The sequence below is a fragment of the Mustela lutreola genome, chromosome 10, assembly GCF_030435805.1.
Source record: "Mustela lutreola isolate mMusLut2 chromosome 10, mMusLut2.pri, whole genome shotgun sequence".
In the NCBI taxonomy this organism is placed as follows: domain Eukaryota; kingdom Metazoa; phylum Chordata; class Mammalia; order Carnivora; family Mustelidae; genus Mustela; species Mustela lutreola.
In genome coordinates, this window is record NC_081299.1 from 53,143,497 (window position 1) to 53,167,869 (window position 24,373).

General features: G+C 41.9%; 1 long non-coding RNA gene and 1 other non-coding gene across 2 annotated transcripts; one reads left to right on the forward strand and one right to left on the reverse strand.

The window, feature by feature from the left end:
- The first annotated feature begins 84 nt into the window (after positions 1 to 84).
- LOC131809754 (uncharacterized) lies at positions 85 to 24,373 on the forward strand. Its single transcript, XR_009345278.1, has 3 exons — positions 85 to 176; positions 21,120 to 21,483; positions 24,026 to 24,373. It is a non-coding gene; the product is annotated as an uncharacterized LOC131809754 (long non-coding RNA).
- Positions 19,002 to 19,139, reverse strand: LOC131810598 (U4 spliceosomal RNA). The gene has a single exon (XR_009345607.1). It is a non-coding gene; the product is annotated as a U4 spliceosomal RNA (small nuclear RNA).

Below are 24,373 nucleotides of genomic sequence, written 5' to 3' on the forward strand. Positions count from 1 at the left end.
TCCGCGGCCGCCGCGGCCTGCGCTCCGCGACGTTCCCGCCCCGCCCCGCCGCTGCCTCCGCTCCGCCCCGCCCCGCTCCGCCCCGCCGCTGCCTCCTCCTCCCAGGCCGAAGCCGGCTCCGCCTCCTCGTGATGCCACGAGCTACAGCCTAGGAAAGAGTGGGCGGAGGCCGCAAGGTAGGCGTAGGCTCTGCAGAGGAGCTGGTCCCTGCGCCTCCTGTCTTCCCGTCCGGTCCCCATCTGGTTTCGTTCATGCCCCCATCCTTCATTCGCTGCTTAACCGCGCCTTCTGGAGACACCAGTCTAGGAACGAGAGTTGTGCCAAGGCAGACAGTAAAACTGTCAAGTTTGGGCTACAGGTATATCCCTCCTAAGTTTGGGGTGTCCTCCACCACATGTTCCTGCACCGCGATGCCCTTACCACAGTCGTCTGCCCGTTGTCAGGCTAGAGTAAGAGGTGAGCCTTGACTACCAGCAACTTCAAAGCAAATAAATCTTATCTGAGAAAGACAAGTTACTGCAGATCCAACGCAGTGCTCGCTTCGGCAGCACATATACTAAAACTGCAGATCCAACGCATTCCGTAAAGAGCTCCTTTAAATTTAAAAAAAAAAAAAAAAAAAAAAAACTTAGCTAACATTTGTTGATACCTAATGTATTAGGCGCTTTTCATTTTTTTTTTTTTTACTAATAATCTCTCATAGTAGATATTATCCTCATTTTATCCATGAGAAAACAAATTGAGTCTTACTTATCTTAAAGTCACACTGCAGCCAGTCTATAGCCAAATCCTGACAATTTTGCTTCCAAGGTATCTCCAGTCCTTTTGTTTCTCTATTTCAACAACGTGATTCAAGCTCCCCTCATCTCTCACCTGAAGGACCACAAGCACCTCTCAAATCCAGGCTCTGCATCACTCCAGTCTCTAATTAATTTTCCACAGTGAGCTTTTAAAAGTTCAAATCTGTTCCGCTCTTGAGCTTGAAACACTCCAGTGCCTTCCCCTTGAAAATCCTTCTGGGCATGGTCAGGCTTCTACAGCTCAGGTCACTGTGGACTGAGGCTGCACCACCTGCCCTGATTTCACTAATCCTCCTGGAGGACTTCTGGTAACTTGGGGTAGGTTACTACTACTTAACCTAATACTAAGCAAGAAGTGCTGGTGTGGTACCTGGTGAGAAGAGAGCATTTGATTCTAGAGTTCTGGAATTTAGGTCTGGCTACCACCATTAGCCATCTGAGATACCCTAAACAATTTACAGCTTACTCATAAAAGTTGAAGGACCGTCTAAGAGACCTCCAAAGAGAAAGCCTTCTGGAAGGATGTAGAAGAATTCAGAGAAGACAGGAGAATCAAGCAGGGAGGGTCGTGGCCCAGTTGCCTCCACTTGTGGGTGTTTACGTGCATGTGCTGCCTCACCTGCCACTCAGGGCTCTTCCATCATATTCTTCATCTGTTAAATTGGGATATCTTCCTTATGGGGACTATACTGAAGACAAACAAAGATAATGCAGGCCTGGCACACGTTGTGGGCTTGGTAAATCATCTTTATTGATCTGGGCCTTGAAGAATAAGTTGGGAGTGGATGAATGGAGACGGAAACATGAAAGGGCCACATTTCAGGGAAGGCAAAGAAAAAAGATCAAGGAAAGCCAGGACGGCAGCAATGACCCCTATTGTACCCAAGAATGAATCTGACTGCTATATAAATGGAATAAGGACAGAGGGCCTTGGTTGAGTGTATTTCCCTATACCGGGCATTGCACTAAGAGCTGAAGATTCTGGGAAAAGAGACCCAGTTCCTGACCTCTGATGCTCACATTGGGGTGAAATAACAGGTGAGTGTTCAGTGTGATTCATGCTCTGCGAAAACTGGTCATAGAGGAGAATTACCCAACCTCCCCTTGGCAAATCAGGAAGAAAAGAAGAAACTACAAGCAGCAGATAAATCACAGGAGCCCAGGCGGGGATCATGGCATATTTATTTACGTAGTAACACACACAGGTGGTATGGCTGAGGAAAAGATGAGAGTTATGCACAAACCTTATCTGAAAGACACCATGTGTTCTTGAGGTATTTAAGCATGTTTTTATTATACAAGAGTGGTCTTAGGGCAGAGTTTCTCAGCCTCAGTACTATTGACATTTAAGCCCAGAAAATCCTTTCTGTGGGATGCTTACTGTGTATTGCAGGAATTCTAGCAGCATCTCTCTCCTCTAACCACTAGATGCCAGTAGCAATCCCCCTCGCTTCTCCTTCACACCCCTCAGCCCCCCACCCACCTCCTGGCCCAGTTATGACAATCAAAAATGTCCTCAGGCATTGCCAAATGTTCCCTGGGGGAGAAAACCACCCCTGTTGAGAACCACTAATGTAAAAATAAGGTGGATGACGGATTGAAAGACAAAATTAATGTCCATAGCATTGTAGAGCTGCAGGCTACAAGTGATGACATCAATATTTAAAGCAGTGGACTAGGGAGGGATAAACATGAAAGTGTCCAAAGCCTGAAGAGGTAGAATAAACTGCATGGTAACTCATTTAGATGTGGGAGCTGAGGCAGAAGGAAGAGCCTCACGTGACCAAAATTGTTCCAATTAGTTGACAAGTCGACTAAGAACAACACCAACTAAATTGGATAAGGAATTCAATTTTATGTTTGAGAATAGAAAAAAATTGGAAAGTCACCCTAAAAGGAACATACGAGAGAGAGAGAGAGAGAGATTATAAAAAGAGAACTACCCATATTTCCTTCTGATATGTAACATATAGCATAAAACCTGCAAGCCTTGGGGCGCCTGGGTGGCTCAGTGGGTTAAAGCCTCTGCCTTCAGCTCAGATCATGATCCCAGCATCCTGGAATGGAGCCAAATCCAGATCTCCGCTCTGCAGGGAACCTGCTTCCCCTTCTCTCTCTGCCTGCCTCTCTGCCTACTTGTGATCTCTGCCTGTCAAATAAATAAATAAAATCTTTAAAAAAAAAAAAAAAACCTGCAAGCCTACTACAACTATTCATATAAATTGAACTAAACCAAATGCAATGAAGCAGAAAGCTCTTACCAGGGAAATTCTCAAAAAAACAACACCATCCAACCAGCAATCATACACATGGGTTCCCCATGTAAATCTTCATCAAAAAAGTGTTTGCTCACCAGTCTGCTTCTCTGGAAAAGGTTAGATTACAACGGGGAAATAAATTCAAACAGTTAGGTTTGCCTCAAAAAGTTGAACTGAACAAAACTAAAATACCCTTGTACAGATCATGAAGTTCAATTACAAGGACTTGGAAACTAGAGAAGAGAGATTAAAAAATCATAGTAATTTTACAATCCTAATATATAGTTTATCATATTATATATTTTCTTCCAGTTTTTTTTACTAGGTATATTTTTTTTAATTTTATTTATTTATTTGACAGACAGATCACAAGTAGGCTGAGAGGCAGGCAGAGAGAGAGGGGGAAGCAGGCTTCCTGCTGAGCAGAGAGCCAGATGTGGGGCTCCATCCCCAACCCCCGCAGATCATGACCTGAGCTGAAGGCAGAGGCTTTAACTAAGACACCCAGGTGCCCTGATTAAGTATAATCATGGTGTGCATGTAATTTTATAAGTTGTTCCTTAAATTTATTTTAATTTATGAGCATTTTCCATGGTACTACAAAAGTCTTTATAACTAATAAATTTCTTCATGCAAATAGATAATAATTAAATATATACTATTTAGACAATTTCTTAGGAGAGACTTACAGAAATGGAATTATTGAGTAAAATGCACTGCATACTTTTGGAGTCCTGATTCATAGATACATATTGGCACACATTGTAGGGTTCTGCAACAATGAACGTTATTTTTTTTTTTTTTTAGAGTGAGTGAGAGAAAGAGCACGCGCGAGAGCAGGGCAGAGGGAGAGGGAGCCTGTTTCAGGATTCACTCCCAGAACCCCAGGATCATGACCTGAGCCAAAGGCAGACACTTAACCAACTGAGCCACCCAAGTGCCCCAAATGATATCATTTTAAAATGATTCACATATTTGGGGCACCTGACTGGCTCAGTTGGTAAAGCATGCAACTCTTGATCTTGGGGTTATGAGTTAGAACCCCACACTGGGTGTAGAGGCTACTTAAAATAAAATTTAAAGGGGTGCCTGGAATTAAAGCATCTGCCTTCAGCTCAGGTCATGATCTCAGGTACTGGGCAGCAAGGAACCTGCTTCTCCCTCTCCTCTTCGCTCGTGCTCTCTCTCTCTCAAATAAATAAATAAAATAAAATCTTTAATTAAAAAAAATTTTTCCAGGGCACCTGGGTGCCTCAGTGGGTTAAGCCTCTGCCTTCAGCTCAGGTCATGATCTCAGGGTCCTGGGATCAAGCCCTGCATCTGGTTCTCTGCTCCGTGAGGAGCCTGCTTCCTCCTCTCTCTCTCTCTGCCTGCCTCTCTGCCTGCCTCTCTGCCTACTTGTGATTTCTGTCTATCAAATACATAAATAAAATATTTTTTTAAAAATTGTTTTCCATTTTCTTATAGTCAAGTATTTTGGCTGTTGTGGGTTTTTGTTTGTTTATTTGCATTGTGGTTTCCTCTGCAACTCTTTAGGAAGTCATCCTCTCTCCTTAGGTTAGACAAATGAAAACAACGAATATTTGTTGAGTACCAAATTATGTGTTAGGCACTATTCTGCACTGTAAATACAGCAGTGAAACAAGACAGGGAAAGTTCCTAGTTGGAGAGGATAGCTGAAAACTAGAAAATGAGACAATAATTAGAATAATGTCCTAGAGTGATATATGTTAAGAGGTTGGGGGGGGGGAGATTTAAGAGAATAGGAAGGATGACACAATTGTTTGTTTTGCATTACTCTGGGTTTTATACAGATCAGTGCTTTAAATGTCCGATATTTAAACCATCTGAATTTTCAGTTGTTGCTCCAAGGTGTCTGAAATGCTATTTGTTTTAAATTAAGATTGTCATTTATAGGGGCGCCTGGGTGGCTCAGTGGATTAAGCCGCTGCCTTCGGCTCAGGTCATGATCCCAGGGTTCTGGGATCGAGTCCCGCATCGGGCTCTCTGCTCAGCAGGGAGCCTGCTTCCCTCTCTCTCTCTCTCTGGCTGCCTCTCTGTCTACTTGTGATTTCTCTCTGTCAAATAAATAAATTAAAAAAAAAAAAAAGATTGTCATTTATATTGAAAATGTAGTATTCAATAAATGTTCTTTATTTAACAATACCTTTCCCTTATCCCGCCCTCCAAAGAAAAAGGAAAAGTAATATAAAATGTTAGGTCTTTCACCTCTAAACTGAATTTAGACAGTAACTGAACAGATACAGATGTGGTCTCTAATCCATTGAACTAGCCTCCTTCACTTCTAGGTTATATGATAATTGTGCGCTTATCTTAATAAGAAACAGGTCAATGGCTTTCCAAAGTGCAGTCTCTTACTGTATGCCCACCAGTGATGTATAAAATTTTCGTGGCTCCATAGCTTCACCATACTTGTATTACCAGTCTTTTTGTAATTCTAGCAATTCCAGTGGGTTTGAAATGATCGCTTGTGTTGTCCCAAAGAATAAAGAATGATGAGAATTTTTCATGTGCTTCTTTGCCATGTGAATGAGTATCTTCTATTTTTGAAGTGTCTAGTCAAGTCATTCTCTTTTTTATTAAATCAGTATTTTATCTTCTTATATCACTTTAAGAATGAATTCTATTCCGGATATATGTCTTTTATTGTTGACATGTTTTATAGATAGCAATGCGAATTGCTACAGATAGCAGTGCCGTTTTAATTGCATTTTTGCATTTTGTTTTAATTGCATTAAATTGAGTGCATTTCAAACAACAAAGGTCTTCATTTTGATTATCCTCCTTGTCAATTTCTAAAAGGTTTTGATGTATGTTTTTTGTGTCACATTTAGGAAATCTTTGTTTAATCCAGGATAATAAATATGTTCATCCATTTTCTTCTAGAAAATTCATAACTTCAGTTCTTGCTTTAAGTTCTCGGATTCACTTCATATCTAAAAACTTTTGTATAATCTCTGATTTTTTAGTACATGGATAACCAAGTGTTCCAATAAAATTTATTTTTAAAAAAAGTATTAGTCTCCTTCTAAGGTGGAGAAATTATCACACTTACAGGAAAGAAATCCTTTCCCATTGCCTACTACCATGAAAACAGTAGGCCTTCAACAATGTTGATAATGATAGACTGAAAGTAAGAAAATGAAGTCTGATTAAGTGTAATGGGGAAGCAAAAGGGATGTATATAAATTTTTGCCTAGAAGGAATAATATATGACGTAGAGTAAAAGTTCAGTAGATATTTGCTAAAGTATAATTCAGAAAAAGAAAAAAGATGAAAACAATGGAATCACATAGGATGTCCAGTAAATGTCCAGTTGAAAACCTTCTGGACTAATATTATTGAAGGAACACTGTCCAGAAGGTTGATGTTTCTATCATTCATTTTATGAGAGGATCAGTACTGCCCTAAAATTATTGCTTGAGACACACCTTGATGTTGATTTGGAGAACTTCCTTGGCTCATTCCTGTTAAGACACGAGGTTCATCTTCCTTAAAGACTTCAACTCTCTTAAGATGTCTGCCCTTAGCCCAACTGTCCCATAGCTGAGCAGTAAAGGTGGTTTAGGAGTACTCCAGATCTAAGTTTGAGTTTCAGCTCAGCTTTGCCACTTAGCAGCTATAGACCCCAGGCAAGCTCCTAAATTAATCCTCAGTTTCCTCATATATAAAATGGTAATAAGTAGTATCATTCAATGATTATGAAGATCAAGTAAAAAGGGATATGCACACTCACTGTTTCAACTACATATGATGCATGGATTGCCCTCTCTTTTCTAGTCACTAACTGGGGAGCATATATTATTAGTTTAGGTGCTTCAAGAAGCAAGTATGACAGGATTAGATAAGCAAGAGATTTATTGGGAAAATATCTGTAAAAGGAGAGAAAGCAAGAGAAGGAGAGGGAAGCAACCCAACCATGTTGCAGCTCCAATATCTGTGGAAGGAAAGTAGAGGAATGGGAAGAAGGGATAGATAGAGGCTATTTCCAAGAAAAATGTCAGGGAAGCCCCTTGGGAGTCCTCAGGCCAAGTGGTTGCCGCTCACATAGTATGCTTGCCATGCTCAGTCGTGGGCATAGGAAGCCCAGTTCCCACACAAACATGGTAATGGATCACACAGAAGAGCTGGAACTCTCCGTCAGCCATGCTCCCTGCAGGAGGACATCTGAGCCGTACAGTTTCATGGTGGCTACATTCTACCCATCACACTGCTCAGGTCTGCATCTGTAGTAGTTTCAGGGAGTAGGACCTCCACAGGTCTGTGGACCCGTCTTTCTGCAGGCAAATATAGAAAAGGTGGTTAATGATGCAAACAATGGCCAGGTCACTAGTGTTGGTCTCAGAGCCACAGCTGGTTCACGTCCTCTCCTTTTTCTGTCCCTTCTTTTTGTTTGTTCGTTTGTTTTCTCTTCTGTCCGTTCTAAATTCCTCTCATGCCTAGCTATTAGTCTGGCAGGTCCTGCTGGCTTACCTGGTGAAGTGACCCAAGTCTTCCTTCTGGAGGGATCTGAGCCTTTTGCAGTCACACCCTTCCCAGGCCAGGAGCGCTGAACACTTCCAGTCATAGTTCCGATGGGGCAAGTGAGTGCCTGAAGAGGCCCCAATGGTTCTCCTGGGTTCCACCCATGTTTCTCCCTAGCTGCATGTATAAAAGGAACTCTACCTCCTGCTGTTGAAGAGGGATTTTCCCTGCCATAAATGGTTGACTCTTTTTCCCTTGCTGGTCCCTGGAGACAAGGAATCCAAAGGGCCTTGGTGACAGCTATAATTCATAAACCCAAAAGACTCTTGTTACATCCCCTGGCAAGGGCCCAGGACCTCTAACACTCGAAGAGACCAGAATGTGGACAAAGTTTCCCAGTAAGCCATTAGGAGTGAGGGTAAATGGTGCCACGCCTGCTCTGATTCCTTGGTTCCTGGATCCAGTTACCCTCCTAAGTGTGGACACACAATCATACAGAGGTCTCAGCTTTAAAGCGTATCCTACAGGAAGACAACCCGTTCTCTCAGAGAGTTTCCTCTGATCTGTCATTTCAAGTGTGCCTTTCCAAGGCCTCCAGCATTCTACAAGGTCTGCTGCTCTAGATGGTGTCATATGGGATATATATGGCCAGAGGATCACGTGATCCCAGACCCCCTCTTTCTTAGATTTTATGTAGTACCTTTGTTGTCTGCACACTTGACCCTTGGGACACCATGAGCTGTTAATCCTGTTTATCCTGTTATTCCATAATTCCTACAGGCCGAGACCCTGTGGCCACCCCTCTATCTCTACTGGTGATTATGGTACCATGGCCTCATGGCTTCTGATAGGTAAGCACTTCCAGCTGGTCTCTGTTCTTTAGAAAGAGCCCCCTCGTGCCCGTGGCTATTAAGGAGCCCAGCTCTGAGACCACTCTCCTCCTTTAATCCCAGACCTTCAGAAGTGACTTCTTAGTGACTCTGCTACTTCTCTTGGCAGTACATTCTTAACAGTCTTGGTGAATGGTATGTCCTTTGGGTCTCCCATGAAACGTAATTGTCTCATGGGGCTTCTGGTCTGACATGATATTTTAACTCTACGTGCCCCTTTCCTCAACTTCTTAATCCTTCCTCTGCCTTCTGCTGGGGCAACTCAGGCATCTCCACTTCACCAAGGTTTGGCCATCCCTTTTTCCGGGCGTCTAAGCAGCCATCCTGTGTATTCCGAGGTGAGTTTGCCTCATCCTCTCAGGTCCTTGTTAGGATGTTAAATGCTGTGTCCTGAAAAAGAGCTCTTAGGTCTGAGCTCCAGATAATTATAATTCTCTCCGGCAAGGTTACTTATCATTTGTGTAACTGATTATATTTCCCCTGTTGATTGTTAGGAAGCTCAGAATCCAATTTTAGTCGTACTTTTTTTTTTTTTTTAATGATTTAGTTATTTATTTGAGAGAGAGCACATGGAGCAGGGGGAGGGGCAGAGGGGGAGACAAAGAATCTCAAGCAGACTCTGAGCTCAGCGTGGAGCTAGATGGAAGCTCATCTCACGACCCTGAGATCATGACCTGAGCCGAAACCAAGAGTCAGACGACTGAGCCACCCAGGTGCCCCCAGTCATACATGTTTTATATACAGGAATTATATATCTTACGTACTATCTTTGGAACAGCTTCAACTTTCTGCTCACTTCATACTGACTCTTTCTATGGCATTTATTCAACACACTATCTGCCCAGTACTGTGCTAAGTGCATATATATTATCTTGTTCAGTCTTGGCCTTCCTTACTGTGGGATCTTGGGCAAGATACCAAATTTCTATACAATTGTATTTTTTCACCTGTGAGGAAAATCCTAACATCCACTTGATAGGGTGATCATGAGGATGAATAATCATGAGGATGAATAATCTAATAACTAATATCATTAGTTATTAGAAGACACTCAAGTTTTTTTATTAAAAAAGTCCAAATATCTGATATAATTATAAGACATCAATGTAGTAATTTCTGAAAAGATGAACATCCATTTATCATAAAAGCACTCAATATACAGAGTATTACTAATCTTATTTATTATGGCTTAATCTAACAAAAGGCTTTTGTGGTCATGTAATTAATAGCACTGTATAACGGAATCAATAAAACTATTATAATGAATGTTCATACAGAAGTGTTCATTTATGGGATATATATATATATATATATAATATTATATATACATAGGATAAATGAGATGATGGCCCCACTGGAAGGCAGTGAACCCAAGGATTTTTTACTTCAAAATCTGTCCCATTTTTTAGGAATATCAGATTGCTTTGGACTGACTTACTAGCTCTAATAATGGGCTTATTCTACCCCAGGGACTTAATATACTGCATTAATAATGAAAACACATTTTGACAGCCAACCTTAGAGTCTGGAAAGGCCACTGGATCATAAAGCATGGGACCTAACTGCCCAGTGAGCTCTGTGACCAACCAAGGAAGCACAAGGCTGTCTGTTTAACCTCTCTGAGCTCATACTTCTCTTCAGTTAGAGCACATGATTTTATGACATCTGTCAGCATCAAAATTCTGTGCATCTTCATTTTTTAAGCTCACAGTATCCTTTTAAAAGTGACTGGCCAATAAATCATATTTGCATTTGGAGTGGAAAACCTAAATTACATGCTTAAGAGCAATAGAAAAATCAATTATAGTTTAACGAGAATTAAATTTCATTTCTCCCCAAGTTCTAATTTTCTGTTTTTTTGGCAACAGAGTAATATCTAGGACTCATAGATTCTCAGAGGTCAATTCAACTCAGTTCAACAACATTTATTCAGTACCAGTGTATGCCAAGTACATACGAAACTCTTAAGTTTCTGGGACTATGATGCAAGATACCCATGATCAGTAACAATCAACTCAGTAACTATGTGTGTAGGATACACACTCAGCCTGTAGCAAGGGTTGTCCTGAGACTGTGGTATAGAGTAGAAAAGGCAAAACATCCCTCTGAAAAATAAACAATCAAGTTTCAAATGGTTGACACAGAAGGGAAATGGCATAAGATTTCAGAGACAGGAAATGTCCCTGAAAATCCAGGTAGACTTCTTGGAGGGTGAGATGTGACTTGAACCTTGAAGGATACCAAAAAACAAAGAGGTGGAAAGTGGTAAGCCTACTTAGATGGTATTTATATCCTTCCCAGAATTTTTAGGATTAGGCTTATTTTTAGAGGTGAAATACATGTGTGTGTTGACTTTACTCAATTTTAGGTATCACGACAGCAGAAACCACACATAATATTTATAGACTTCAGCACGACAGATGTTTACGTTGTGCCTACTGTATGTCAAGTACAGTACTGGGTAAGCTTTGGAGGGGAGGGAAAGGTAAAGAAGGAAAGAGAAAGAAATCAGAGATATAACTAGGAAATCAGCTGAGGCCCCTTTGCCTCTCAAAGATCTGGGTAAACTTGGTTTGAACCCCCAACCCTTAATCTGGCCTGTGGAAGTCTACAGCCCTTTCCAGAGCTGGATGACATCCAAAAGGACACTTTCACTTCCTCACACCTAATCTGTTCTGCACAATGTGGAAATGAAACTCCGTCCCTTCCCGGTTTTCCCATCAAGACACTCACACAAATGTGCCTTGCTTCGATTGTCATTGCTGGAGACGCGGGGAATGGCAGGGAGAAATCACAGCTGCTCTCTCCCTTTTCCCTCTGCCCTCCCTCCTCTCTTTGCCTCACACTCTCCATCCCAGACCACCCCCAAGAATTGTACATTCTCCCTGTAGTACCCACAGCAAGTGCCCCACCCCCACCCCTAGCATCCAGTTCCTCAGGTTCCAACATTCTGCCTCAAGCTCTCCAACAGATTCTATTATACCCAATTTTCCACAGATAGATGCGTCTAGCCCCAGGAGGAATTTTGGCACCAACTATTAAGAGATGGTGATATTCTCCCCACCTTGTTACAAAGAGAAAGATACGGGTGACTCTTAGAGAGTTTGACTCCCAAAGTTGCAATGGGATTACAAAAGCAAGAGAGAGGGCAGGAGGGGGTTATGGCGGGTTCCTTGACCTCTTCCAACTGGTCTCTCTCCCCCACACATTCATACAGCAGGTCCTATGTGCATCACTTTTGGGGAACCTGTTTCTGCTGCCTTCTATTGCTATCTCTCCTTCCATCTGTCCCTGTGTCATGTTTCTGACCAGAAATTTTGTGGCTCCAAGATAGCAGCATTTCTGTTTTCACCCCAAAACTCTCATGAGTCATGGGCCTCCCTGATGGGTCTGGGAGGTCCTGCTTGCGGGAGCTGTATAATTTGCCTAGTTTCACAATACCTTCCCCAGATTTTCTCCCAAAATATCGTATAGCAGGAATTTGTTTCAATTAAAATAAATTAACAGGGGCACCTGGGTAGCTCAGTGGGTTGAGCCTCTGCCTTAGACTCAGGTCGTGATCTCGGGGTCCTAGGATCGAGCTCCGAGTTGGGCTCTCTGTTCTCAGCGGGGAGCCTGCTTCCCCCTCTCTCTCTGCCTGCCCCTCAGCCAACTTGTGATCTCTCTCTGTCAAATAAATAAATAAAATCTTCAAAAATAAATAAATTAATTAACATTATCTCTAAGGATGCATTGAATATGTAACCAATTAGCTTGAGATGGCTGGAGATGTCCATTTGTGTTACACCGAGGAGGAACCGAAAAGGACCAAGGTGTACTAAGGTACCCTAGGCGCCAGCGACCTGCTGCCCTTCTCACAATCATCTCTTCAGGTGAGATGAGGTTATTTGCCAAAGGTCACACACTTCAGAGCAGACACTAGAAGCTTAACGCAAGAATATCTGGGTTCCAAGTTCCTGCTCTTTGCACTACATCACATTGCTAAAATAATAATGCTCCTTTAGGATCATTTGAATTTTCATTTTTAAAAAGAAGAGCAGTTATTTGATGGGATACAAACGAAAGACCTCCCTAATGTTAGAGTCCTGGAGTTGTAGAAAGAAAAGTGACTCCTTGGGGGGAGGAGTCAAGATGGCGGAGAAGTAGCAAGCTGAGACTGCTTCAGCTAGCCGTAGATCAGCTAGATAGCTTATCTAAAGATTGCAAACACCTGAAAATCCATCGGCAGATCGAAGAGAAGAAGAACAGCAATTCTGGAAACAGAAAAACAACCACTTTCTGAAAGGTAGGACCGGCGGAGAAGTGAATCCAAAGCGACGGGAAGATAGACCCCAGGAGGAGGGGCCGGCTCCCGGCAAGCAGCGGAGCAACCGTGCACAAAATCAGGACTTTTAAAAGTCTGTTCCGCTGAGGGACATCGCTCCAGAGGCTAAACCGGGGCGAAGCCCACGCGGGGTCAGCGTGGCCTCAGGTCCCGCAGGGTCATAGAAGGATCGGGGGTGTCTGAGTGTCGCAGAGCTTGCGGGTATTGGAACGGGAAAGCCGGCTACAGAGACAGAGCCGACAGTAAGCTCGCAGCTCGGTGTTACCTTGAACCGGTCGCAGGCTCGGTGAGCTCGGAGCGCGGCCGGAGGTCAGGCAGACGGGAGTAACTGGGCGCTGTTCTCTGAGGGCGCACTGAGGAGTGGGGCCCTGGGCTCTCGGCTCCTCCGGGCTGGAGACCAGGAGGCTGCCATTTGTATTCCCGTCCTCCGGAACTCTACGGAAAGCGCTCAGGGAACAAAAGCTCCTGAAAGCAAACCCGAGCGGATTACTCACCCCGGCCCCGGGTAAGGGCGGTGTAATTCCGCCTGGGGCAAAGACACTTGAGAATCACTACACCAGGCCCCTCCCCCAGAAGATCAACAAGAAATCCAGCCGAGACCAAGTTCACCTACCAAGGAGTGCGGTTTCAATACCAAGGAGAGCAGCAGAATTCCAGAGGAGGAGAAAGCCAAACACGGAACTCTTGGCTTTTTTCCTGTGATTTTTTTTAGTCTTGCAGTTAATTTAATTTTTTCTTTTTCATTTTTTTTTTTTTCTCGCCTTCGGGTAAAATTTTTTTTTTTTTAACTGTTACCTTTTTCTTTTTTAACGATTTTTTACTAGTTTATCTAATATATATATTTTTTCTTTTTTACATTTTTCTTAGGTGTTTTCTTTTTTTAAAAATTCTTTTCTTTTCTTTTCTTTTTTTCTTTTCTTTTTGTTTTTTTTTTCTTTCTTCCTTTTTGAACCTCTTTTTATCCCCTTTCTCCCCACTCACGATTTTGGATCTCTTCTAATTTGGTTAAAGCATATTTTCCTGGGGTTGTTGCCACCCTTTTAGTATTTTACTTGCCCCTTCATTTACACTTATCTGGACAAAATGACAAGACATAAAAATTCAACACAAAAAAAAGAACAAGAGGCAGTACCGAAGGCTAGGGACCTAATCAATACAGACATCGGTAATATGTCAGATCTAGAGTTCAGAATGACAATTCTCAAGGTTCTAGCCGGGCTCGAAAAAGGCATGGAAGATATTAGAGAAACCCTCTCGAGAGATATAAAAGCCCTTTCTGGAGAAATAAAAGAACTAAAATCTAACCAAGGTGAAATCAAAAAAGCTATTAATGAGGTGCAATCAAAAATGGAGGCTCTAACTGCTAGGATAAATGAGGCAGAAGAAAGAATTAGTGATATAGAGGACCAAATGACAGAGAATAAAGAAGCTGAGCAAAAGAGGGACAAACAGCTACTGGAACACGAGGGGAGAATTCGAGAGATAAGTGACACCATAAGACGAAACAACATTAGAATAATTGGGATTCCAGAAGAAGAAGAAAATGAGAGGGGAGCAGAAGGTATACTGGAGAGAATTATTGGGGAGAATTTCCCCAATATGGCAAAGGGAACGAGCATCAAAATTCAGGAGGTTCAGAGAACGCCCCTCAAAATCAATAAGAATAGGCCCACACCCCGTCACCTAATAGTAAAATTTACAAGTCTCAATGACAAAGAGAAAATCCTGAAAGCAGCCCGGGAAAAGAAGTCTGTAACATACAATGGTAAAAATATTAGATTGGCAGCTGACTTATCCACAGAGACCTGGCAGGCCAGAAAGAGCTGGCATGATATTTTCAGAGCACTAAACGAGAAAAACATGCAGCCAAGAATACTATATCCAGCTAGGCTATCATTGAAAATAGAAGGAGAGATTAAAAGCTTCCAGGACAAACAACAACTGAAAGAATTTGCAAATACCAAACCAGCTCTACAGGAAATATTGAAAGGGGTCCTCTAAGCAAAGAGAGAGCCTACAAGTGGTATATCAGAAAGGAACAGAGACCATAAACAGTAACAGTCACCTTACAGGCAATACAATGGCACTAAATTCATATCTCTCAATACTTACCCTGAATGTGAATGGGCTAAATGCCCCTGTCAAAAGACACAGGGTATCAGAATGGATAAAAAAACAAAACCCATCTATATGTTGCCTCCAAGAAACACATTTTAAGCCCGAAGACACCTCCAGATTTAAAGTGAGGGGGTGGAAAAGAATTTACCATGCTAATGGACATCAGAAGAAAGCAGGAGTGGCAACCCTTATATCAGATCAATTAGATTTTAAGCCAAAGACTATAATAAGAGATGAGGAAGGACACTATATCATACTCAAAGGGTCTGTCCAACAAGAAGATTTAACAATTTTAAATATCTATGCCCCTAATGTGGGAGCAGCCAACTATATAAACCAATTAATAACAAAATCAAAGAAACACATCAACAATAATACAATAATAGTAGGGGACTTTAACACTCCCCTCACTGAAATAGACAGGTCATCCAAGCAAAAGATCAGCAAGGAAATAAAGGCCTTAAACGACACACTGGACCAGATGGACATCACAGATATATTCAGAGCATTTCATCCCAAAGCAACAGAATACACATTCTTCTCTAGTGCACATGGAACATTCTCCAGAATAGATCACATCCTCGGTCCTAAATCAGGACTCAACCGGTATCAAAAGATTGGGATCATTCCCTGCATATTTTCAGACCACAATGCTCTAAAGCTAGAACTCAACCACAAAAGGAAGTTTGGAAAGAACCCAAATACATGGAGACTAAACAGTATCCTTCTAAAGAATGAATGGGTCAACCGGGAAATTAAAGAAGAATTGAAAAAAATCATGGAAACAAATGATAATGAAAATACAACGGTTCAAAATCTGTGGGACACAACAAAGGCAGTCCTGAGAGGAAAATATATAGCGGTACAAGCCTTTCTCAAGAAACAAGAAAGGTCTCAGGTACACAACCTAACCCTACACCTAAAGGAGCTGGAGAAAGAACAAGAAAGAAACCCTAAGCCCAGCAGGAGAAGAGAAATCATAAAGATCAGAGCAGAAATCAATGAAATAGAAACCAAAAAAATAATAGAACAAATCAACGAAACTAGGAGCTGGTTCTTTGAAAGAATTAATAAAATTGATAAACCCCTGGCCCGACTTATCAAAAAGAAAAGAGAAAGGACCCAAATAAATAAAATCATGAATGAAAGAGGAGAGATCACAACTAACACCAAAGAAATACAAACTATTATAAGAACATACTATGAGCAACTCTATGGCAATAAATTTGACAATCTGGAAGAAATGGATGCATTCCTAGAAACATATAAACTACCACAACTGAACCAGGAAGAAATAGAAAGCCTGAACAGACCCATAACCAGTAAGGAGATTGAAACAGTCATTAAAAATCTCCAAACAAACAAAAGCCCAGGGCCAGACGGCTTCCCGGGGGAATTCTACCAAACATTTAAAGAAGAACTAATTCCTATTCTCCTGAAACTGTTCCAAAAAATAGAAATGGAAGGAAAACTTCCAAACTCATTTTATGAAGCCAGCATCACCTTGATCCCAAAACCAGACAAGGATCCCACCAAAAAAGAGAGCTATAGACCGATATCCTTGATGAACACAGATGCGAAAATACTCAACAAAATACTAGCCAATAGGATTCAACAGTACATTAAAAAGATTATTCACCACGACCAAGTGGGATTTATTCCAGGGCTGCAAGGTTGGTTCAACATCCGCAAATCAGTCAATGTGATACAACACATCAATAAAAGAAAGAACAAGAACCATATGATACTCTCAATAGATGCTGAAAAAGCATTTGACAAAGTACAACATCCCTTCCTGATCAAAACTCTTCAAAGTGTAGGGATAGAGGGCACATACCTCAATATCATCAAAGCCATCTATGAAAAACCCACCGCAAATATCATTCTCAATGGAGAAAAACTGAAAGCTTTTCCGCTAAGGTCAGGAACACGGCAGGGATGTCCATTATCACCACTGCTATTCAACATCGTACTAGAGGTCCTAGCCTCAGCAATCAGACAACAAAAGGAAATTAAAGGCATCCAAATCGGCAAAGAAGAAGTCAAATTATCACTCTTCGCAGATGATATGATACTATATGTGGAAAACCCAAAAGACTCCACTCCAAAACTGCTAGAACTTATACAGGAATTCAGTAAAGTGTCAGGATATAAAATCAATGCACAGAAATCAGTTGCATTTCTCTACACCAACAGCAAGACAGAAGAAAGAGATATTAAGGAGTCAATCCCATTTACAATTGCATCCAAAACCATAAGATACCTAGGAATAAACCTAACCAAAGAGACACAGAATCTATACTCAGAAAACTATAAAGTACTCATGAAAGAAATTGAGGAAGATACAAAGAAATGGAAAAATATTCCATGCTCCTGGATTGGAAGAATAAATATTGTGAAAATGTCTATGCTACCTAAAGCAATCTACACATTTAATGCAATTCCTATCAAAGTACCATCCATCTTTTTCAAAGAAATGGAACAAATAATGCTAAAATTTATATGGAACCAGAAAAGACCTCGAATAGCCAAAGGGATATTGAAAAAGAAAGCCAACGTTGGTGGCATCACAATTCCGGACTTCAAGCTCTATTACAAAGCTGTCATCATCAAGACAGCATGGTACTGGCACAAAAACAGACACATAGATCAATGGAACAGAATAGAGAGCCCAGAAATAGACCCTCAAATCTATGGTCAACTAATCTTCGACAAAGCAGGAAAGAATGTCCAATGGAAAAAAGACAGCCTTTTCAATAAATGGTGCTGGGAAAATTGGACAGCCACATGCAGAAAAATGAAATTGGACCATTTCCTTACACCACACACAAAAATAGACTCAAAATGGATGAAGGACCTCAATGTACGAAAGGAATCCATCAAAATCCTTGAGGAGAACACGGGCAGCAACCTCTTCGACCTCTGCCGCAGCAACATCTTCCTAGGAACAACGCAAAAGGCAAGGGAAGCAAGGGAAAAAATGAACTACTGGGATTTCATCAAGATCAAAAGCTTTTGCACAGCAAAGGAAACAGTTAACAAAATCAAAAGACAACTGACAGAATGGGAGAAGATATTTGCAAACGACATATCAGATAAAGGACTAGTGTCCAGAATCTATAAAGAACTTAGCAAACTCAACACCCAAAGAACAAATAATCCAATCAAGAAATGGGCAGAGGACATGAACAGACATTTCTGCAAAGAAGACATCCAGATGGCGAACAGACACATGAAAAAGTGCTCCATATCACTCGGCATCAGGGAAATACAAATCAAAACCACAATGAGATATCACCTCACACCAGTCAGAATGGCTAAAATCAACAAGTCAGGAAATGACAGATGCTGGCGAGGATGCGGAGAAAGGGGAACCCTCCTACACTGTTGGTGGGAATGCAAGCTGGTGCAGCCACTCTGGAAAACAGCATGGAGGTTCCTCAAAATGTTGAAAATAGAACTGCCCTATGACCCAGCAATTGCACTATTGGGTATTTACCCTAAAGATACAAATGTAGTGATCCAAAGGGGCACGTGCACCCGAATGTTTATAGCAGCAATGTCCACAATAGCGAAACTATGGAAAGAACCTAGATGTCCATCAACAGATGAATGGATCAAGAAGATGTGGTATATATACACAATGGAATACTATGCAGCCATCAAAAGAAATGAAATCTTGCCATTTGCAACAACATGGATGGAACTAGAGCGTATCATGCTTAGCGAAATAAGTCAAGCAGAGAAAGACAACTATTATATGATCTCCCTGATATGAGGAAGTGGTGATACAACATGGAGGCTTAAGTGGGTAGAAGAAGAATAAATGAAACAAGATGGGATTGGGAGGGAGACAAACCATAAGTGACTCTTAATCTCACAAAACAAACTGAGGGTTGCCGGGGGGAGGGGGTTTGGGAGAAGGGGTTGGGATTATGGACATTGGGGAGGGCATGTGATTTGGTGAGTGCTGTGAAGTGTGTAAACCTGGTGATTCACAGACCTGTACCCCTGGGGATAAAAATATATGTTTATAAAAAAAAAAAAAAAAAAAAAAAAAAAGAAAAGTGACTCCTTGACCTTGAACCAGTGGTTTCACCTTTCTGAGCTTCAGGTTACGCATTTGTACACACAGTTTTACAGAGATGACATCAACACTAACTTAAATTACATATATATCTATTTATTATATAGTTAATTTAATTAGCAATAATCGCGCCTCGGATAAACCTCATTGGCTACGATACTGCCACTGCGCAAAGCTATTATATAGTTAATTTAACATCTTAATCTAACACTGTCTGGCAAGTAGAACTCCTGCTTCCTTTTGCAGAACATAAAATGGGAGTTGACAGCTCTGACAGTTCATTTAGTTGGGCAGCTGTTTTTAATTGGGCTAACATATTACATTATTTGGAGGGGCATTAGCTGAGTTCTACATGAGCAGATTAATCATTAATTCAACATCACCCAGAAGCAGCCACAGAACTTGGAGGTAAGCTGGCATCAGCATCATAGAAAGCCCTCCTCTACAACCACTATGACTGACCCCTACAGGAGGTGCTTTCAGATTGTTGCTATCAGCCCAAGTAGGAGGTAAGAGGGTTTGAGGTATTTGCATTATAAAACGTGGGGAAGGGGCACCTGGGTGGCTCAGTGGGTTAAAGCCTCTGCCTTCAGCTCAGTCATGATCCCAGGGTCCTGGGATTGAGCCCCGCATCGGGGCTCTCTGCTCGGCAGGGAGCCTGCTGACCACCCCCCCCCCGCCCGCCTCTCTGCCTACTTGTGATCTCTGTCAAATAAATAAATAAAATCTTAAAAAAAAAAAAAAAAGTGGGGAAGTTTTGGAGGCTTGTTTGGGGAGATGGATCCAGTCTTCCTAGTCCCTCATACACCAAGAGCCTACTGGCTCATGTTTCTAGGAGCACAGTCTTGACTGTGAATTGGAACTGGGTCTTAGAATCAGAACTCTGCCTATTCCTAGATGTGAGACTTTGGGTTTAAAATCTGTTTTCTCATCATAAAATGGGGATGATTACATTTTCTGTCTTCTAAGGTTGTTGTGAAAATAAAGTTACAGAATGAATTTAAAGCATTTAAATTATAGTCTGTGGCACATTGGAAGCCCTAAAAAGAGTTGGTTATTATTTTATTAGCAGGGACCAGGGCCTTGGAGCCCTAAGATGCAAGGCAATAGAAGGGGAAAGGAAAGGCTCCCTGTTGCTGGAGGATCAAGTTCAGTGTCACAGTAAAGTATACAAAGTCTGTCATAGTCTGGCCCCAAACTCATTACCCTTTGGTCACCTGCACATACTCCGCATGTTTTTTGCTCTGCAAAAAACCTCCTCAGTGACCCGAGAGAAGCAGGATCCATTCTTTGGTTTCACAGAGTACTTCGCATATACTTTTGTACTTTTCCTTCTCATACCTTATTCCCACTATTCATTTGCCTACCTGTCTCCATTCTATCAACCACATCCCAGGCTGTGAATTTATGGAGTCCAGGACAATATATCATCTTTGTATTTGCAGCCATTCCATAAATCTTGGGTGGATGAATGATGGGTGGGTGGATGGATAGATGAATGGATGGATAAGCAACATGGGAAAACACAGTGACTTGGTCAAGGGATTAAGACCAGGTACCCGGGATAGAAGGTAAGTCTTTGTTTGCTTGACAGATTTTCTTAAGCCCAAGTGTAGAGGACATGCCATTTGCAGAATCATTTGCCTAATAGGGGTGGTTGGGTAATTTGTATGTGTCTTTCAGGGAAGCATTTCTGGCTGGTAGCTCCTGGCAGGGCCAGTATCAAGCAGAACATGTTAGCAACCAGGGAGCCAAGGCCTCTAAGTCCTCCTGCTGTCTTCAAGGTCAATATGTTAAGCAGGTAGGAGCAACAGGCCCTTCCAGGTGTGGTCAGTTGCCAGTGGGGCAAACAGACTCATTGGCAAGGCCCATTGTCCCTGTGATTATGTTCACTGTAAACAATGATGCAAGATCTAAAGATAGAAAGTGGGTATGAGATGCGATTCCCACAGAGGATAGACCATCTGAGGATAACATTTCAAAGTACCTGGAATATAAAATATTTCAGAACATAAGGCAATACAAAGGGAGGTTATATATCTTGACTTTTCAGGAATCATCCTATTTTCATTTTATTTTTTTCTCGTTAAAGGCAAATGAAAATGATATTTATTGATTAATCACTAATTATGTACTTTACACTTTTTTTTTTTAAAGAAGTGATGCGCTCAAGTCAACTCCCACTGGCAAATGAGAACAGACCGTGTGCATGTCTCCTCAACTCCAGATTAGATGATTTCACACTGGAGCCTTAAATGAAAGACCTGGATGAGCACCACATGTGCCAGCTGCTCTTTGCTGACTGGACCAAAGCTGCAGCCAAAGCTAGAGGAACTAAGGAATGAATATTGCACTTGCTTCAAGCTCTGGTACATGGAGGAAAGAACCTCTGCAGCTTCAGACTACAGCTAGTGCTTCATGAATAAGAGATGATCTGGGACCAGCTACCACTCCGGAAGTGCCGCTCTTGCCCATGAGCCAGTATGTCTGCCTGTCCAACCTGGAACCCATGGCCACTCCAGTGAGTACTGCTTCACCTTCTGTTGGCCAGGCTCTGGCAACATGCAGAGCCCAGACATCATTGCACCCTGTCTGTATTCAGTACCCCCTGCAATTATTGTTTAACACTTTGGCCAAGTTGAACCTGGTTTCCTCGTGCCCTGGTTGCCCAGCAGGGTGGAACTGACGGGTCCCTCTTGGGAGCAGAGTTCTGTTTCAGGTGGGCCACAGCTGGCCAGGGCAAGTTCCTACCTGGCTCTCATTCATCCCTGTCCCTGCTTCATGACTCCTTATCCCTCCTTCTGTCCTTTTCCGTCTCCTCTGCCATATACACACACTACAGGGCTAAGGCTGCCAGCACCTTGCTCAACCCACCTCTCCCTGCAGTGGACCACAGTCTGGAAATAAGCATAAATGTATAGGCATCCCAGGGGCCAAGAGCTACCCCAGCCACAGCCCTGGGCCTTTGCCTGCCACTGTCACTGTCTCTCAGAGCTAGGCTTCTGCAGCACCCAAAAACTACATGAGGCCCATAACAACAAAAATTCCAGGGTGTGGGGTTGTGATTAGAGGGAGGGATGCTGGGGTGAAAGGCTGCCTCCTATTCTAGGGCCCCGGCAGTCCCCAGTGAGCCAGGAGTTTGGCTCTCTGAAGTGGGAAGAGGGTGCTGGCTCAGGGCTCTGAGGGCTGGCATGTAGGCCATCTTGAAACCACAGCATTTTCCTCTAACACACCCAAACATTCAGGCAGCTTGGGAGTTCCAAGCTGTCAGCTTGGCAGAGTCTTATTTACCACAAAAAGGGAATTTAGACAGGGGAGGGGGAAACTGGGCTCCCATTTGGGGCCACCAACCCTAATGGCAGAGTTCTACCCCCTCCTCTTGCCTTGGCCCCCAGTGTGGGGGAGATTTTGGACACTACCTCTTGTCTGAGAGACATTCTTTGTGGTTTCCACATTGCCTTTAGATAATAACTGTTAGCTATCAGCTTTTTAGAAGATTTTTTTATAAGCAGAAAAAAAAGTTGAAGTAAAATTTTGCTAATGTTTTTAAAAAGTGAAAAGACAACCCACAAAACGGGACAGAATATTTGCAAGTCATGTATCTGATAAGGATTTAATATCCAAAATATGTAAGAATTCCTACAGCTTAACCTAAAAAACTCAATTAAAAAATGAACAAAGTACTTGAATAGACATTTATCCAAAGAAGATATACAAATGGCCAGTAAGTGCATTAAAAATGCTCTGTATCATTAGTCATTTGGAAATACAACTTAAAACCGCAGTGAGATACCACGTCGTATCTACAAGGATGGCTATAAAAATGAAAATGGAAATAATAAGTGTTGGCAAAGGATATGGAGAGATTGGAACCCTCATCTCCTGATGGTGGGAATGTAAATTGGTGCTGTCCCTGTGGAAAAAAGTTTGGCAGTTCCTCAAGAAGTTAAACATAGAATTGCCCTATGACTGAGCAATTCCCCTCCTGGTATACACCCAAAAGAATTGAAAAAAGGACTCAAATAGGCACTTGTAAGCCAGTGTTCATTGCAGCTTTATTCACAATAGCCAGAAGGTAGAAACAATCCAAGTGTCCATCAACAAACAAGTGGATAAACAAAATGTGGTAGATACATATAATTAAGGTACTCAGCCATAAAAAGGAATGAAGTTCTGTCTGATACATGCTATCACATGGATGAATCTGGAAAGTCAGACACAAAGGGGCAGATATTGTATGAAATATAAGAATATAGGAAATATCGAGAATAGACAAATTCATAGAGACAAAAGTGCATTTAGTGTTTATCAGGGGCTGAAGGAAGAGGGAATAGGAAATTTTGGCTTGATGGGTACAGAGTTTCTGTTTGGGGTGATGGAAAATATTTAGAACTAGATCATGGTGGTGGTTACACCACATTTTCAATAATTAATGCCACTGAGTTGTACACTTTAAAAATGGCTAAAATGGCACTTTTTATGTTATATATATTTCACTACAATTAAAAAAAAACTAATTAGACTGTTCTTGTCAACCGTCCACTGAATTTTCCAACATCTTTTCTGCCTCTTTTGAGCCCAGTGACCTAATGTTGCCTACTTCTCTCCCAATTGTTTTTTCCTCCATGTTGTACATTTGGCAACACCTGTGGAGAAGTGTGCACCAACCAGCCCTTCGTGCCAGCCAACCCCCACCGCCCTGACAGAAAGTGCTGATCTAGAACACTGGGTATCAGGGAAAGAACTTTAAAAGGAGTACAAAAATATGTTGGTAGTGTAAATATGTATGGATAAAAAGTACACTGAATAAAAGTTCTAGAAAGCACAGTAAACCACACTGGATAGCTCTAGAAACTTATGCAGAGAGATGAGCTTTTTTCCTGGATCACCTCCCTGGGTAATTTGGAGAACAAAGCTAAGGCATCTCAACCTCCTGGGGTAGATTGTCCCTCCAAATATTAGGCCACAATGACTGGATCTCTTTAAAAGATTTAGACCAGCCCTTATTGTGCTAATCCTTTAATGTCCTCTGTATTTACACTCTGTTATTTTGTTTTTGCTAGGTTTGGCAAAATGTCTGCTTGACTACCTGGTCTTTTCACGGTTATCTTGAAGCTCCAGGGTGTTTTTCCATGGGCCAGAACTTTGCTTTATAAAGTAAGAGCTTTCAACGTAATAGATCCCCGGTCTCTGTTCTATCTCCCAGGTCTGCCAACAAGTCAAGGAAGAGGGAACTCCAATTGCTTTTTTTTGCTTTAGAGGCCTAAATGTATTTTTTACGTACATTTGTAAAAAGTCTGGTTTTTAAATCTTAGGGTAAAATTGTATACAATGGTGGTTAAGAGTTGAGGCACTGGTGTCCTCAGATGTTCAACTCTGGCTCTGCCCCTACTGTGTGCGCCTTGAAAAAG